The sequence below is a fragment of the Mustelus asterias genome, chromosome 19 (assembly GCF_964213995.1).
Source record: "Mustelus asterias chromosome 19, sMusAst1.hap1.1, whole genome shotgun sequence".
NCBI classification, from domain to species: Eukaryota; Metazoa; Chordata; class Chondrichthyes; order Carcharhiniformes; family Triakidae; genus Mustelus; species Mustelus asterias.
Window position 1 is genome coordinate 3248487 of NC_135819.1, and position 17437 is coordinate 3265923.

The following is a 17437-nucleotide window of genomic DNA, read 5'->3' on the forward strand; positions in this document are numbered from 1 at the left end:
AATCAAATCAAATTCACTATACACTGCCGTGCCTAACCCACAGTGAGATCATAGAATCCTACAGTGCAGAAGGAGGACATTCAGCCCATCACGTCTGCACTGACCACAATCCCACCCAGGCCCAATCCCCATAACCCCAAGCATTTACCCCAGCTAGTCCCACTCACATGAAGGGACAATGTAGCATGGCCGATCCACCTAACCCGCACATCTTTGGACTGTGGGAGGAAACCGGAGCACCCGGAGGAAACCCACGCAGACACGGGGAGAACGTGCAACTTCCGCACAGACAGTGACCCAGGGCCGGGAATGAACCCGGGTCCCTGGCGCTGTGAGGCAGCAGTGCTAACCACTGTGCCACCACAGAGTCTAATCTGACCTGTTTATTGTAAATACATACCATTGGCAATAAAGCCTTTGTTACTTTGAGCCTCATCGAGTAGCCCTTGATTAATTATATTGGTCTTTTTTCTTTATTCTTCAATGGGACCTGGGATGATAGCGTTTGTTGCCCGTGCCTAATTGCCCCTTAAACTGACCAACCATACAGAGGTTGGTAGAGGGGACGCCATGGGTCTGGAGTCCGACTGCCCAGATCTAGGCTGCTCCATTATAGCCTGGACTGGTGACAGGATCTGTAAATTCTGACTCCTACAAAAATCTCTCCGACATAAAAGGGTGAGGCCTCTGTGATGTCCTGAGGGCTGATTCGCGGAAACTTTAATCCTGTCTTCAATCACAATGCCGGTATTTGACACTGCACATCAAATGACAGAGTCCGCACTGGATTCTGCCACTGCTCTGACTGAGCCCAGTGTAGAGAACAGGTTTGTGCGCGTTCCTGGGACACACACCGAGTGCGAGTCACTGTGCAGTAAGCTTCTGTTCACACTGTGTTGTCGAAGCTGAGCAAGGCCAATCCACCTAATCTGCACATCCCGGGACACTAAGGGGCAATTTAGCACGGCCAATCCGCCTAACCTGCACATCCCGGGACACTAAGGGGCAATTTAGCACGGCCAATCCGCCTAACCTGCACATCCCGGGACACTAAGGGGCAATTTAGCACGGCCAATCCGCCTAACCTGCACATCCCGGGACACTAAGGGGCAATTTAGCATGGCCAATCCACCTAACCTGCACATCTTTGGACACTAAGGGGCAATTTAGCACGGCCAATCCACCTAACCTGCACATCTTTGGACACTAAGGGGCAATTAAGCATGGCCAATCCACCTAACCTGCACATCTTTGGACACTAAAGGATAATTTAGCATGGCCAATCCACCTAACCTACGCATCTTTGGACACTAAGGGGCAATTTAGCACAGCCAATCCACCTAACCTGCACATCTTTGGACACTAAGGGGCAATTAAGCATGGCCAATCCACCTAACCTGCACATCTTTGGACACTAAGGGATAATTTAGCATGGCCAATCCACCTAACCTACGCATCTTTGGACACTAAGGGGCAATTTAGCATGGCCAATCCACCTAACCTGCACATCCCGGGACACTAAGGGGCAATTTAGCATGGCCAATCCACCTAACCTGCACATCTTTGGACACTAAGGGGCAATTTAGCATGGCCAATCCACCTAACCTATACATCTTTGGACACTAAGGGGCAATTTAGCATGGCCAATCCACCTAACCTGCACATCTTTCGGACTGTGGGAGGAAACTTACATGTAACATGGGACGGCACGATGACACAGTGGTTAGCACAGCTGCCCCGCAGCACCAGGGACCCAGGTTCAAGTCCCAAATTGTTTGTGTGGAGTTTGCACGTTCTCCCCGTGTCTGTGTGGGTTTCCTCCGGGGGCTCCGGTTTCCTCCCACAGTCCGAAAGTCATGCTGGTTAGGGTGCATTGGCCGTGCTAAATTCTCCCTTAGTGTATCCGAACAGGTGCCGGAGTGTGGGACTAGGGGATTTTCACAGTAACTTCATTGCAGTGTTAATGTGAGCCCACTAATAAATAAACTTAAACTTAGAGAAGTCACAGAGGATGTGACATTCGGATGTGACAGAATCGCTTTACAAAATACCACACCCACCTCGCTTAACATTGGAACTTAATATGAATACTAATCAGTTGCACAACATAGAGTGAGTTTTCATTTAAATTAGTTCTCATAGAAATCATAGAAACCCTACAGTACAGAAAGAGGCCATTCGGCCCATCGAGTCTGCACTGACCACAATCCCACCCAGGCCCTACCCCCATATATTTTACCCACTAATCCCTCTAACCTACGCATCTCAGGACACGAAGGGGCAATTGTTTTTTTAGCATGGCCAATCAACCTAACCCACACATCTTTGGACTGTGGGAGGAAACCGGTGCACCCGGAGGAAACCCACGCAGACACGGGGGGAACGTGCAAACTCCACACAGACAGTGACCCAAGCCGGGAATTGAACCCAGGTCCTTGGAGCTGTGAAGCAGCAGTGCTAACCACTGTGCTACCGTGCCGCCCCTAGTTCTCTTGAATGACGGATCATTGAGTTAATACAAATGAATGCAATAATTGAGCAAAGATGGACAAGCATTTCAGGGTGTGTACAACACAACTTGGAGAGAGATCAAAGCTCCCTCTACACTGTCCGCATCAAACACTCCCAGGACAGGTACAGCACGGGGTTAGATACAGAGTAAAGCTCCCTCTACACTGTCCCCATCTAACACTCCCAGGACAGGTACAGCACGGGGTTAGATACAGAGTAAAGCTCCCTCTACACTGTCCCCATCAAACACTCCCAGGACAGGTACAGTACGGGGTTAGATACAGAGTAAAACTCCCTCTACACTGGCCGCATTAAACACTCCCAGGACAGGTACAGCACAGGGTTAGATACAGAGTAAAGCTCCCTCAACACTGTCCCCATCAAACACTCCCAGGACAGGTACAGCACGGGGTTAGATACAGAGTAAAGCTCCCTCTACACTGTCCCCATCAAACACTCCCAGGACAGGTACAGTACGGGGTTAGATACAGAGTAAAACTCCCTCTACACTGTCCCCCATCAAACACTCCCAGGACAGGTACAGCACGGGGTTAGATACAGAGTAAAGCTCCCTCTACACTGTCCCCATCAAACACTCCCAGGACAGGTACAGTACGGGGTTAGATACAGAGTAAAACTCCCTCTACACTGTCCCCCATCAAACACTCCCAGGACAGATACAGCACGGGGTTAGATACAGAGTAAAGCTCCCTCTACACTGCCCTCATCAAACACCCCTAGGACAGGCACAGCACGGACTTTGGTACAGAGTATCTGTATACCTGAACTGGAATGTGGCGGCTCGTGGATTTTCACAGTAACTTCATTGCAGTGTTAATGTAAGCCTACTTGTGACTTATAAATAAACTATTATTTAAAGCTCCTTCTACCTGTCACCATCAAACACTCCCAGGACAGGTACAGCATGGGGTTAGATACAGAGTAAAGCTCCCTCTACACTGCCCCCCCATCAAACACTCCCAGGACAGGTACAGCATGGGGTTAGATACAGAGTAAAGCTCCCTCTACACTGCCCCCATTAAACACAGTAAGAAGTTTAACAACACCAGGTTAAAGACCAACAGGTTTATTTGGTAACAAAAGCCACAAGCTTTCGGAGCCTTAAGACCCTTCTTCAGGTGAGTGGGAATTCACCTGAAGAAGGGTCTTAAGGTTCCGAAAGCTTGTGGCTTTTGTTACCAAATAAACCTGTTGGCCTTTAACCTGGTGTTGTTAAACTTCTTACTGTGTTTACCCCAATCCAACGCCGGCATCTCCACAGCATGACTATCAAACACTCCCAGGACAGGCACGGGGTTAGATACAGAGTAAAGCTCCCTCTACACTGATCCCATCAAACACTCCCAGGACAGGTACAGCATGGGGTTAGATACAAAGTAAAGCTCCCTCTACACCGTCCTCATCAAACACTCCCAGCGCAGATACAGCACAGGGTTAGATACAGAATAATGGTCCCTCTACCTGTCCCCATCAAACACTCCCAGGAAGGTACAGCATGTGGTTAGATACAGAGTAAAGCTTCCTCTACACTGTCCCCATCAAACACTTCCAGGACAGGTACAGCACGGGGTGAGATACAGAGTAAAGCTCCCTCTACACTGTCCCCATCAAACACTTCCAGGACAGGTACAGCACGGGGTGAGATACAGAGTAAAGCTCCCTCTACACTGTCCCCATCAAACACTCCCAGGACAGGTACAGCACGGGGTTAGATCATAGAATCATAGAAACCCTACAGTGTAGAAAGAGGCCATTCGGCCCATCGAGTCTACACCGACCACAATCCCACCCAGGCCCTACCCCCATATCCCTACATATTTACCCACTAATCCCTCTAACCTACCCATCTCAAGACACTAAGGGGCAATTTTAGCATGGCCAATCCACCTAACCCGCACATCTTTGGACTGTGGGAGGAAACCGGAGCACCCGGAGGAAACCCACGCAACACGGGGAGAATGTGCAAACTCCACACAGACAGATACAGAGTATTGTGTGTATCAGCTGCGATTTCTGAATGCCTGCTGGATTACAGATGGTTCAGCATTGGGTATTTGTAAACAGTGGACTGTACGTCTGAGCCTCAGTCATTCACTGTTGGAAACTGAAAGTAGGCGAAAGAAGTTCAGCTGCATTGTGGGCTGCAGGGAGCCGGTCAGATGGTGACGTACACACTCAGTGCATTTGACGCGGGTTCAAATCCCACCAGGGCAGCTGATAGAATTTCAATTCAGTTTATCAAATCTGGAATGGGAAAGCTAGTCTCAGTAATGGTGACCATGACAACATCATCTATTGTTGTAAAAACCCATCTGGGTCACTAATGTCCTTTAGGGAAGGAAATCTGCCGTCCTTACCCGGTCTGGCCTACATGTGACTCCAGAGCAGTGTGGTTGACCTTTAACCGTCCTCTTCAATAGCCTTGCAAGCCATTTAGTTCAAGGGCAATTAGGAATGGGCAACAAATGCAGTCACGGCCACAAAGGAGTTTATTAAAAATTGCTTCAATGCTGTTGACAACTCGAGGAACAGTTTATCATGGTCATTTTGTGTTACTCTCACAGGAACAGCTATGGGGGCGGCACGGTGGCACAGCGGTTCGCACTGCAGCCTCACAGCGCCAGGGACCCGGGTTAGATTCCGGCCTTGGGTCACTGTCTGTGCGGAGTCTGCACGTTCTCCCCGTGTCTGTGTGGGTTTCCTCCGGGTGCTCCGGTTTCCTCCCACAGCCCAAAGATGTGCAGGTTAGGTGGATTGGCCATGCTAAATTGCCCCTTAGTGTCCAAAGATGTGCAGGTTAGGTGGATTGGCCATGCTAAATTGCCCCTTAGTGTCCAAAGATGTGTAGGTTAGGTGGATTGGCCATGCTAAATTGCCCCTTAGTGTCCAAAGATGTACAGGTTAGGTGGATTGGCCATGCTAAATTGCCCCTTAGTATCCAAAGATGTGCAGGTTAGGTGGATTGGCCATGCTAAATTGCCCCTTAGTGTCCAAAGATGTGTAGGTTAGGTGGATTGGCCATGCTAAATTGCCCCTTAGTGTCCAAAGATGTACAGGTTAGGTGGATTGGCCATGCTAAGTTGCCCCTTAGTGTCCAAAGATGTACAGGTTAGGTGGATTGGCCATGCTAAGTTGCCCCTTAGTGTCCAAAGATGTACAGGTTAGGTGGATTGGCCATGCTAAGTTGCCCCTTAGTGTCCAAAGATGTACAGGTTAGGTGGATTGGCCATGCTAAATTGCCCCTTAGTGTCCAAAGATGTACAGGTTAGGTGGATTGGCCATGCTAAATTGCCCCTTAGTGTCCAAAGATGTACAGGTTAGGTGGATTGGCCATGCTAAGTTGCCCCTTAGTGTCCAAAGATGTACAGGTTAGGTGGATTGGCCATGCTAAGTTGCCCCTTAGTGTCCAAAGATGTACAGGTTAGGTGGATTGGCCATGCTAAGTTGCCCCTTAGTGTCCAAAGATGTACAGGTTAGGTGGATTGGCCATGCTAAATTGCCCCTTAGTGTCCAAAGATGTACAGGTTAGGTGGATTGGCCATGCTAAATTGCCCCTTAGTGTCCAAAGATGTACAGGTTAGGGTGGATTGGCCATGCTAAATTGCCCCTTAGTGTCCAAAGATGTGCAGGTTAGGTGGATTGGCCATGCTAAATTGCCCCTTAGTGTCCAAAGATGTGCAGGTTAGGGTGGATTGGCCGTGGTAAATGTGTGAGGTTACAGAGTGGGTGAGCGGGCCTGGGTAAGGTACACGGTAACAGAGTTGGTGCAGACTCGATGGGCCGAATGGCCTCCTTCTGCACCGTAGCGGGTTCTATGTAACATAATTTGTTTTCCACTAGTTAGTACAGACTTCTGATCATTGATTTTGGTAAATGCACTGTCCAAGAACATCCTCAGGTCTGGGCTGAGGTAGCTCAGCGAGCGAAGGTGGCTCTTAATGACGCTGCCACTTTGCGACAATCCTCGACACCCCCACGGTGTGAAGGTGTGTGCGCGCTCACCGCCCCCCCCCCCCATAATGCTCCTGTTCCCCTTGTTCCCCATTCGGTCGGGGCAGATACGCAATGAGCAGTCACGAAGGAGGGGGAGGGTTAGAGAGTTCCCCTCACGTTGGTCTTCATATCAAGTTTATCTCTTCCCCCCACCCTCTCATTCTCTCACTTGGAGTGGTGAACGAAGGTGCTTCCCACAGTGCACTCTGCTCCAGAAACGGCCACGCTAAAAATGGAGCCGGTTCTGTCAAAGCCACATTGCAGAGGGGACAATGTGTAAACAGGATCAAGAAACACAGTAATTAAACACATCTTTAATAAAAATGTCCTTCCCTGGAATTACACCAGCGCATCGAAGTCGTATAGTTACATCTGCGACGATGTGTTGAAATCTCCCAGTCTATGGATGCTTTACTTACAGTTACTGCCACCCCCCCCTCACCCCGACCCTCCTGGGACTGGGTCCATTAAACATTCAGTGCTGCTTGCGAAGGTGGTGCGGCTCTGCCCCCTACAGTTACCCCACAGTACTGCCTTTGGAAACCACAACAGGACAAGGCACATTCCAACGTCTCAGTGCAGAGGGTGGAATCCGACTTCTACAGCCTCTGTCCAGCATCCCCTTTGCTGAAGGAAGTGGGAGAAGGAGGGGGTCGTAATGAGCCACACAGCTGCACGGATTCTTGTAGCCACATATGTGTTGGCAGACATTTAGAGAGGCAAAGACTGATTAGGGGCAGTCGGCATGGCCTTGTGAGTGGAAAATCATGTCTCACAAATTTGATTGAGTTTTTTGAAGGGGTAACCAACAAGGTAGATGAGGGCAGTGCAGTTGATGTTGTCTACATGGACTTTAGCAAGGCCTTTGACAAGGTACCGCGTGGTAGGTTGCTGCATAAGGTTAAATCTCACGGGATCCAGGGTGAGGTAGCCAAATGGATACAAAATTGGCTTGATGACAGAAGCCAGAGGGTGGTTGTTTTTCAAACTGGAGGCCTGTGACCAGCGGTGTGCCTCAGGGATCAGTGCTGGGCCCACTGTTATTTGTCATTTATATTAATGATTTGGATGAGAATTTAGTAGGCATGGTTAGTAAGTTTGCAGATGACACCAAGATTGGTGGCATCGTGGACAGTGAAGTAGGTTATCTAGGATTGCAACGGGATCTTGATCAATTGGGCCAGTGGGCTGACGAATGGCAGATGGAGTTTTAGATAAATGCGAGGTGATGCATTTTGGTAGATTGAACCAGGGTAGGACTTACTCAGTTAATGGTAGGGCGTTGGGGAGAGTTATAGAACAAAGACATCTCGGGGTAAATGTTCATAGCTCCTTGAAAGTGAAGTCACAGGTGGACAGAGTGGTGAAGAAGGCATTCAGCATGCTTGGTTTCATTGGTCAGAACATTGAATACAAGAGTTGGGATGTCTTGTTGAAGTTGTACAAGACATTGGTAAGGCCACACTTGGAATACTGTGTACAATTCTGGTCACCCTATTATAGAAAGGATATTATTAAACTAGAAAGAGTGCAGAAAGGATTTACTAGGATGCCACCGGGACTTGATGGTTTGAGTTATAAGGAGAGGCTGGATAGACTGGGACTTTTTTCTCTGGAGCGTAGAAGGCTGAGGGGTGATCTTATAGAGGTCTATAAAATAATGAGGGGCATAGATCAGCTAGATAGTCAACATCTTTTCCCAAAGGTAGGGGAGTCTAAAGCTAGAGGGCATAGGTTTAAGGTGATTGGGGAGAGATACAAAAGGGTCCAGAGGGGCAATATTTTCACCCAGAAGGTGTTGAGTGTCTGGAACAAGCTGCCAGAGGTAGTAGTAGAGGCGGGTATAATTTTGTCTTTTAAAAAGTTTTTAGACAGTTACATGGGTATGATGGGTAGAGAGGGATATGGGCCAAACGCGGGCAATTGGGACTAGCATGGTGGTTAAAAAAAAGGGCGCATGAACAGGTTGGGCCGAAAGACCTGTTTCCATGCTGTAAACCTCTATGACTCTAAGAGTGGGTTGATATTATTTAAACTTCAAACTCAGTTGAAAATGCAGATGCTGGGAATGTGTAAATGCTGGAGATTATGAGGGGCGCGGACAGAGTGGACGGTCAGAAGCTTTTTCCCAGGGTGGAAGAGTCAATTACGAGGGGGCCATAGGTGTAAGGTGCGAGGGGCAAGGTTTAAAGGAGATGTACGAGGCAAGTTTTTTACACAGAGGGTGTGGCACGGTAGCACAGTGGTTAGCACTGCTGCTTCACAGCTCCAGGGACTTGGGTTCGATTCCCGGCTTGGGTCTGTGTGGAGTTTGCACATTCTCCTCGTGTCTGCGTGGGTTTCCTCCGGGTGCTCCGGTTTCCTCCCACAGTCCAAAGATGTGCGGGTTAGGTTGATTGGTCAGGCTAAAAATTGCCCCTTAGTGTCCTGAGATGCGTAGGTTAGAGGGATTAGTGGGTAAAATATGTGGTGATATGTGGGTAGGACCCGGGTGGGATTGTGGTCGGTGCAGACTCGATGGGCCGAATGGCCTCTTTCTGCACTGTAGGGTTTCTATGATTCTATGAGGGTGGTGGATGCCTGGAACTCGCTGCCAGGGGAGGCAGTGGAAGCGGATATGATCGTGAATTTTAAGGGGCATCTGGACAAATACATGAATAGGATGGGAATGGAGGGATATGGACCCCAGAAAAGTAGGGGGTTTTAATTTAGTTGGGCAACATGGTCGGTGCAGGTTTGGAGGGGCCGAAGGGCCTGTTCCTGTGCTGTAATTTTCTTTGTTCTTTATCTGGGGAGCAAATCGCCAAATGAATCTTTCAAACTGGTGTAAGGTCTCCGCCCCTCGCTCTGGAGAAGGTTAACTCTCACTGTGTTCAACTCATCAATGCGTTCAACATTTCGGGAATGCTTACACTGAAGATTGTTTATGAGTGTGCAAAGTTGCAATCTGTTCCTGGAAAATCCTCCCCTGCCCTCTGCGCCCCCTCCATCGCCACTGCGCTCCCCCCCCCCCTTCTCGTCCCTCTTCCCCCATCCCCCCAGTCAAAGGCTTGCTTCACTTTGGAGTCCAGGAGTTACAGGTAGATCCTGCGCAGGTCTCCTGGTGACGTGATTGTGTTACACTGAGGGCACAGCTTCTTAGACCCCTGCAATAAACAGAGAAAAAAAGACATGAGGATGTTATGGGTTTTACACACTTAAAGTTTATTTATTCGTCACAAGTAGGCTTCATTAACACTGCAATGAAGTTACTATGAAAATCCCCTAGTCGCCACACTCTGGCACCTGTTCGGGGACACTGAGGGAGAATTTAGCACGGCCAATGCACCCTAACCAGCACGTCTTTCAGACTGTGGGTGGAAACCGGAGCACCCGGAGGAAACCCACACAGAGAAGGTGCAGACTCCACACAGACAGTGACCCAAGCCGGGAATTGAACCCAGGTCCCTGGCGCTGTGAGGCAGCAGTGCTAACCACTGTGCCACCGTGCCGCCCAGCTTGGCCTGTTTTCAGAATACTCCCAGTTACAAAGGCACAAGGTCGGATCTAAAGCCCTCATCTCCTGAACTAGACACAAGGGAAGAGCAGGGGAAGGCCTCATAACAACAACTTCTATTTACATAGCACCTTTAATGTAACGAAAGAGCGCAAGGTGCTTCCCGTGAAATTTATAAGACAAAGTTTGACACAGATCTTGGTCAAACGGGTAGGTTTTAATCATAGAATCTAATTATGGGTGGCACGGCAGCACAGTGGTTGGCCTGCCAAGGGGCAGTGCCCGGAGATGCCTCTGGGGAGCTCCGAGGGGGTGCTCTCCATGTCCGTAAAAGAAGGGGGATTTCCCATGTGTATGGGAGTTGGTTCCCCATGTGCATAGCAGGGTCCTTGCGTGTGTGTTGGGGTCCCCACGTGTGTGTGTGTGTGTGTGTGTGTGTGTGGAGGTTTCCTGTGTGTGGGCGATTCCCCATGTTCATGGTGGGGGAGTTCCCCGTGTCCATTGTGGGGAGGGGGGGTGTACCCCATATCCATGGAAGGGGGGTCTATCTTGAATTCATGGAGGGGGGATTCCCCGTATCCATGGAGGGAGGGATTCCCCGTATCCATGGAGGGAGGGATTCCCCGTATCCATGGAGGGAGGGATTCCCCGTATCCATGGAGGGAGGGATTCCCCGTATCCATGGAGGGGGGATTCCCCGTATCCATGGAGGGGGGATTCCCCGTATCCATGGAGGGGGGGGGGTTCCCCGTATCCATGGAGGGAGGGATTCCCCGTATCCATGGAGGGGGGATTCCCCGTATCCATGGAAAGGGGGATTCCCCGTATCCATGGAGGGAGGGATTCCCCGTATCCATGGAGGGGGGATTCCCTGTATCCATGGAGGGGGGGATTCCCTGTATCCATGGAGGGGGGGATTCCCCGTATCCATGGAAGGGGGGATTCCCCGTATCCATGGAGGGAGGGATTCCCCGTATCCATGGAGGGGGGATTCCCCGTATCCATGGAGGGGGGGCGGTTCCCCGTTTCCATGGAGGGGGGGTTCCCCATTTCCATGGAGGGGGGGTTCCCCGTATCCATGGAGGGGGGGGGTTCCCCGTATCCATGGAGGGGGGGATTCCCCGTATCCATGGAGGGGGGGTTCCCTGTATCCATGGAGCGGGGGGGGAGTGTTCCCCGTATCCATGGAGGTGAGTGTTCCCCATCTCCATGGAGGGGGGGATTCCCCGTATCTATGGAGGGGGGTTTCCCCGTATCCATGGAGGGAGGGGTTTCCCCTATCCATGGAGGGGGGGATTCCCCGTATCCATGGAGGGGGGGATTCCCCGTATCCATGGAGGTGAGTGTTCCCCATATCCATTGGGGAGGAAGTTCCTCTTGTCCTGGGGGGTCCCCGTATCCTTGAAGAGGATTGCGGGGGGTGGGGGGGGGGGAGGGGCGGGGGGGGTCAATGATTCTGATTTTGAACACTGACGAGCCGGGATGCTTATCTCCGGAAAGCTGTTGTTGCCGGCGGGACAGCCTCTGTGCCTCCAGCACCTTTTTCAGTCAAAGTTGCTGGAAAATATGGCGGGAAAAGCCAACACTGCAGCCGGCGGGCTGCACACCCCTTCTCCCATCTGAGGCAACACTCCGAGGGGAAACCGGAACGTTCTGTCCATTGTCTGAACATCGAAAACCACGTCCGTGCCAACTGAACTATTCTCACCCGAGGTAACAGATTGAGTCCAACCGTGGGGCTGAGTGGGAAGTGTAAAATCACTCGCTGTAATGTCCAGAATATTCCGGCTCTGCTGTGCCTGAGACCCGCCACAGAGGAAGAGGAAAGTCCATCGACTTCCAGCAGGATCAGGAGATCCCGGTGACCTCTGAACTTCAACCTGTGCCCAGAATAGCATGCAGGCTTGATTGTGATGCCTTTCACAGTCGAATAGTTTGTTGACTAGACCGATGGCAGCCCGCGCATGTGAATAGCCTCTCTTAGTACCGATGAATTACCCACCCCCCCAACATCAAGAATACCCATTCCAATGAGAGAAATTTGTCAAGAATGAGATTATCATAGCATCCCTACAGTGCAGAAGGAGGCCATTTGGCCCATCGAGTCTGCACCGGCCACAATCCCACCCAGGCCCTATCACTGTAACCCCACATATTAACCCTGCTAATGCCCCTGACACTCAGGGGCAATTTAGCATGGCCAATCCACCTAACCCGCACATCTTTGATGTGGAGATGCTGGCATTGGACTGGGGTGGGGCGCAGTAAGAAGTCTCACAACACCAGGTTAAAGTCCAACAGCTTTCTTTGGAATCACAAGCTTTTGGAGCGCTGCTCCTTCGTTAGGTGAGTCACTCTCTGATGAAGGAGCAGCACTGCGAAAGCTCGTGATTCCAAATAAACCTGTTGGACTTTAACCTGGTGTTGTGAGACTTCTTACTGTGCATATCTTTCGGACTGTGGGAGGAAACCGGAGCACCCGGAGGAAACCCACACAGACACGTGGAGAACATGCAAACTCCGCATAGACAGTCACGTGAGGCCGGAATTGAACCCGATCCCTGGCGCTGTGAGGCAGCAGTGCTAACCACTGCGCCACCCCCATTCTCCCAGTAGTTGATGTGTGAATGAAAGCCTTCACTGAGGAGGAAGATATTTCACAAGATGAGGGGAGGAAAAGCTTGTAATGTTTGTTCTGAGTGACCTTACCAAGGTACGAAGCCAGCATTGCTCACAGTGTATGTGCCAACAGTGGATTGATGCCAAAGGCATTGAATATGATCCCTATAGAGAGAGAGAGAGAGAGAATTAGACATGGAATTGTCATGGAGCCTTGGCAGTGAACCTTCTAGTTTCCACGATGTGGAGACTCTCTGTATTCTATCCACCAGCTCAGCACACCAGTTACCCTGGGATGGCAGGTCTGTCACATGAGGAGAGACTAAGTCTGTTAGAATCCTACAGCGCAGAAGGAGGCCATTCGGCCCATCGAGTCTGCACCGACCACAATCCCACCCAGGCCCCATCCCCATAACCCCAAGCATTGACCCTAGCTAGTCCCCCTGACACTAAGGGGCAATTTAGCACGGCCAATCCACCTAACCCGCACATCTTTGGAGTGTGGGAGGAAAATGGGAAACCCACGCAGACACAGGGAGAATGTGCAAACTCCACACAGACAGTGACCCAAGCCGGGAACCAAACTTGGGTCCCTGGCCCTGTGAGGTAGCAGTACTAACCACTGTTCCAGCGTGCCACCCGGTTAGGATTATATTCACTGTTGTTTAGAAGAGTGAGAGGGGTTCTCATAGAAACTTACAAAATTCCAACAGGGTTAGACAGGGTAGATTCAGAAAGAATGTTCCCGATGGTGGGGGAGTCCAGAACTAGGGGTCATAGTTTGAGGATAAGGGGTAAACCTTTTAGGACTGAGGTGAGGAGAAATTTCTTCACCCAGAGGGTGGTGAATGTGTGGAATTCACTCCCACAGAAAGTAGTTGAGGCCAAAACGTTGTGTGATTTCAAGAAGAAATTAGATATCGCTCTTGGGGCTAAAGGGATCAAGGGATATGCGGGGGGAAGGGGGGGTCAGGATATTGAATTTGATGATCAGCCATGATCAAGATGAATGGCGGAGCAGATTCGAAGGGCCGAATGGCCTCCTCCTGCTTCTACAATTCTGGGTTTATGGGGAGCTCACAGACTAAGTGGAACCAATGGCAACAGAGATTCAGAATGGCTTGAGTGAGAGGGGCCAATGGTTTTGGGTCAATCCATAGAACGTATTAACGGGGGAAGGCCATTCAGCCCCTTATTCCCATTCACTGAGATCAAGGCTGGCCTGTCTCAATTCCGGATTACCTCACTCCTCTATCACTGTGAACTGGATCAGACCAAGTGTCAAACTTCTTAAATGAAAATCCGGGTGATTGGCAAGATTGGATTCAAGCCCAGCACTGCGAGCGTTTCTCTGCGATGGGAATTAAAGCACAAATACAGGAATTGTAAGCGGGCGGTGGGATCATCTGAGGCCCCCCCTCCAACACGTCGGGCCTGGTCCCTGAGGACTATTTGCCCCAGGGAAGGCTTTGGAAACTGGTTGAGCAAAGAGTTGAATCGCAGCAAAGGGCCCTCCGGATGAGCGAGTGGCGGAAAGGGATACATCCATGATCTCAGCTTGCTTCCACCTCCAGCAGGAGGAATCTCTCTGGGAGAGGCCCAGCCCCAAGGCGAGGGAGTCGCAGTCCAGGCGGTTGGAGCAAAGCAAGATGCCGTGAAGAAACATGACGTAAGCCACATTCGCTTAGCTGCTTCAGGCAGTCGACAGAGTAAACTCCTCGAAACTGGCTGAGTTCAGCTTCCTGACAGAATAAAGAAGATTTAGCGTGCCGCTCCCCCCACCCCCCCACCCCCCTCCCCACCCACCTCTAGGACAGCCTGTCCCAGCTTGCTTTTCACTGCAAAAATAACCCGTCTTTAGACAATTGATACAGAGAACGCTCCCTCTTAACCTTCGCCCCATCGTGCTCTCAAAACCCTTTCTGGATCTGGTTCAAAGGGCCCACTCCCCCACCACCTGTATTTCATTAGGCCTAAGAGGAGGCGATGGCCTGGTGGTATTATTGCTAGACTATTCATCCAGAAACTCAGCTAATGTTCTGGGGACCCGGGTTCGAATCCCGCCACGGCAGATGGTGGAATTTGAATTCGATTAAAAAATATATATCTGGAATTACTGGTGACCATGAAACCATTGTTGGAAAAACCCATCTGGTTCACTAATGTCCTTTAGGGAAGGAAATCTGCCGTCCTTACCCGGTCTGGCCTACATGGGACTCCAGAGCCACAGCAATGTGGTTGACTCTCACTTGCCCTCCAAGGGGAGATGGGCAATAAGTGTTGGCCCAGCCAGTGACGCCCATGTCCCATGAATGTACAAAATAAAAATCTGCTGAATATGTCATGTAAAAAGATTCAGAATGATTCAAAATTCATGTGATTAAACCCAAACTAACCATCCTCTTCCCCTTCTGATTGACATCTTTGAAACCCAATGAATCTCAGGCCTCCCGTCAGCTGGGAGAGAGCCCTACGGTGGCCATGCTCATGACTAATGGGACTTGGAGGTGAAGGCCAAGGTCCCCATTGTACCCACACGAAAAGCCAAAACTCAAAACGGGGTGCAAAAGCACCCTTGGAGAAGCGAGAGAGAGAGAGAGAGAGAGGCTTAAAAAACACAGGCGAGAGGACAGGGAGAAGTTAAAAAATGAAGTTCCCAGTAAGGGAAGAAGACAGAGAAAATGGGAGACGTGCCTCAAAATTGTTAGCGATCGTAGAATCATTGAGGTTTACAGCATGGAAACAGGCCCTTTGGCCCAACTTGTCCATGCCGCCCTTTTTTTTTAAACCCCTAAGCTAATCCCAATTGCCTGCGTTTGGCCCATATCCCTCTATACACATCTTACCCATCTAAACGCTTTTTAAAAGACAAAATTGTACCCGCCTCTACTACTACCTCTGGCAGCTTGTACCAGACACTCACCACCCTCTGTCCTGTAGTATCATGGTGCGCCATGACAGAGAAAAGATCAGGAACCACTGGGAGTTGGGGCTTCGGTTGGGGTGTTACAATTGACCTCAGTGCCACCAGGGAAGCCATTCAGAGTCCACGGGCGAGATTCTCCGGCCTCCCAGCCGGGTGTTTCTCCCCTGGCGAGAGGTGGCGTGTTGCTTGCTCGCGGCGGGATTCTCTGGGAATTCCCATTGATGTCGCCCCACGCGGGCGGGAACCCCCCCGGGTGGGGATTCTCCAGTCCCGCTGGCGTGAACGGGCGGAGAATTCCACGGAGAACGCCTCTCGGGAGAGGAGGGGGGAGGCAAGATGGAATCAAGTATTTCAGCAACAGCTGCTTACCATACACACGTGACATTTGTATGTTTCCCTCCGTAGCAGCTTCTGGGTCAGCTCACCGATTCGCGCTTTCAGGATTTCCGACGTCACGCCTTTCTCTTCATCCGTGTTTATCATTCTGCAGACAGTTGAAGCAGAAATGTCTTCAAGCGCGCCTATATCCGAGACCCGTCCGAAAGCCCACTGTACCTCAAGACCACCTCTGGTTTTGTCCCCCCCCCCCCCACTCCCATCTAGACCAACGGGACCACCACTTGGGCTCAGTCAGTAGAGGAAGATCCCACAGTATCTGACCAAGCATGCCCAGAGTTCAAAACAGCAATAAGACCTCCTTTCCTCAGTTAATGTGACTGGCTATTCATAGAATCCCTACAGTGCAGAAGGAGGCCATTCAACCCATCGAGTCTGCATCCACTCAGACCCTATCCCCCAACCACACATATCTACCCTGCTAATCCCCTGACACTAAGGAGCAATTTCACAGGGCCAATCCAACTAACCGGCACTTCGTTAGTCACTAAGGGGCAATATAGCACAGCCAGTCCACCTAACCTACACATCTTTGGACACTAAGGGGCAATTTAGCATGGCCAATCCACCTAACCTACACATCTTTGGACACTAAGGGGCAATTTAGCATGGCCAATCCACCTAACCTACACATCTTTGGACACTAAGGGGCAATTTAGCATGGCCAATCCACCGAACCTGCACATCTTTGGACACTAAGGGGCAATTTAGCATGGCCAATCCACCCAACCTGCACAACTTTGGACACTAAGGGGCAATTTAGCATGGCCAATCCACCTAACCAGCACATCTTTGGACATTAAGGGGCAATTTAGCATGGCCAATCCACCTAACCAGCACATCTTTGGATGATGAGGGGCAATTTAGCATGGCCAATCCACCTAACCAGCACATCTTTGGACACTAAGGGGCAATTTAGCATGGCCAATCCACCTAACCTACACATCTTTGGACACTAAGGGACAATTTAGCATGGCCAATCCACCTAACCAGCACATCTTTGGATGATGAGGGGCAATTTAGCATGGCCAATCCACCTAACCAGCACATCTTTGGACACTAAGGGGCAATTTAGCATGGCCAATCCACCTAACCTACACATCTTTGGACACTAAGGGGCAATTTAGCATGGCCAATCCACCTAACCTACACATCTTTGGACACTAAGGGGCAATTTAGCACGGCCAATCCACCTAACCTGCACATCTTTGGACACTAAGGGGCAATTTAGCATGGCCAATCCACCTAACCTGCACATATTTGGGTTGTGGGAGGAAACCGGAGCACCCGGAGGAAACCCACACAGACACGGGGAGAATGTGCAAACCAAGCCGGGAATCGAACCCAGGTCCTTGCTGCTTGAGGCAGCAATGCTAACCACTGTGCCACCGTGCTGCTCTGGATATACCTAGATTCGAATTGTTTGTAGAAATGGGAGGTCAGCATGCTCTCTATGTTCGCTCCGTTTCTGCCTA

At 50.5% G+C, this 17437-nt stretch overlaps 1 protein-coding gene and 1 long non-coding RNA gene across 2 annotated transcripts in view; one reads left to right on the forward strand and one right to left on the reverse strand.

Moving 5' to 3' along the window:
- The window catches only part of cc2d1a (coiled-coil and C2 domain containing 1A), a 493461-nt gene extending 481147 nt beyond the window's left edge, over positions 1 to 12314 (forward strand). Inside the window, exon 30 of the transcript XR_013500123.1 lies at positions 12287 to 12314. The gene's annotated coding sequence lies outside the window, so the exon portion shown is untranslated. The remainder of the gene's footprint in view (positions 1 to 12286) is intronic.
- Positions 9574 to 16052, reverse strand: LOC144507691 (uncharacterized). Its single transcript, XR_013500126.1, has 3 exons — positions 15936 to 16052; positions 12731 to 12805; positions 9574 to 9671 (listed from the first exon to the last, which is right to left on the reverse strand). It is a non-coding gene; the product is annotated as an uncharacterized LOC144507691 (long non-coding RNA).
- Between the last annotated feature and the right edge of the window lie 1385 nt (positions 16053 to 17437).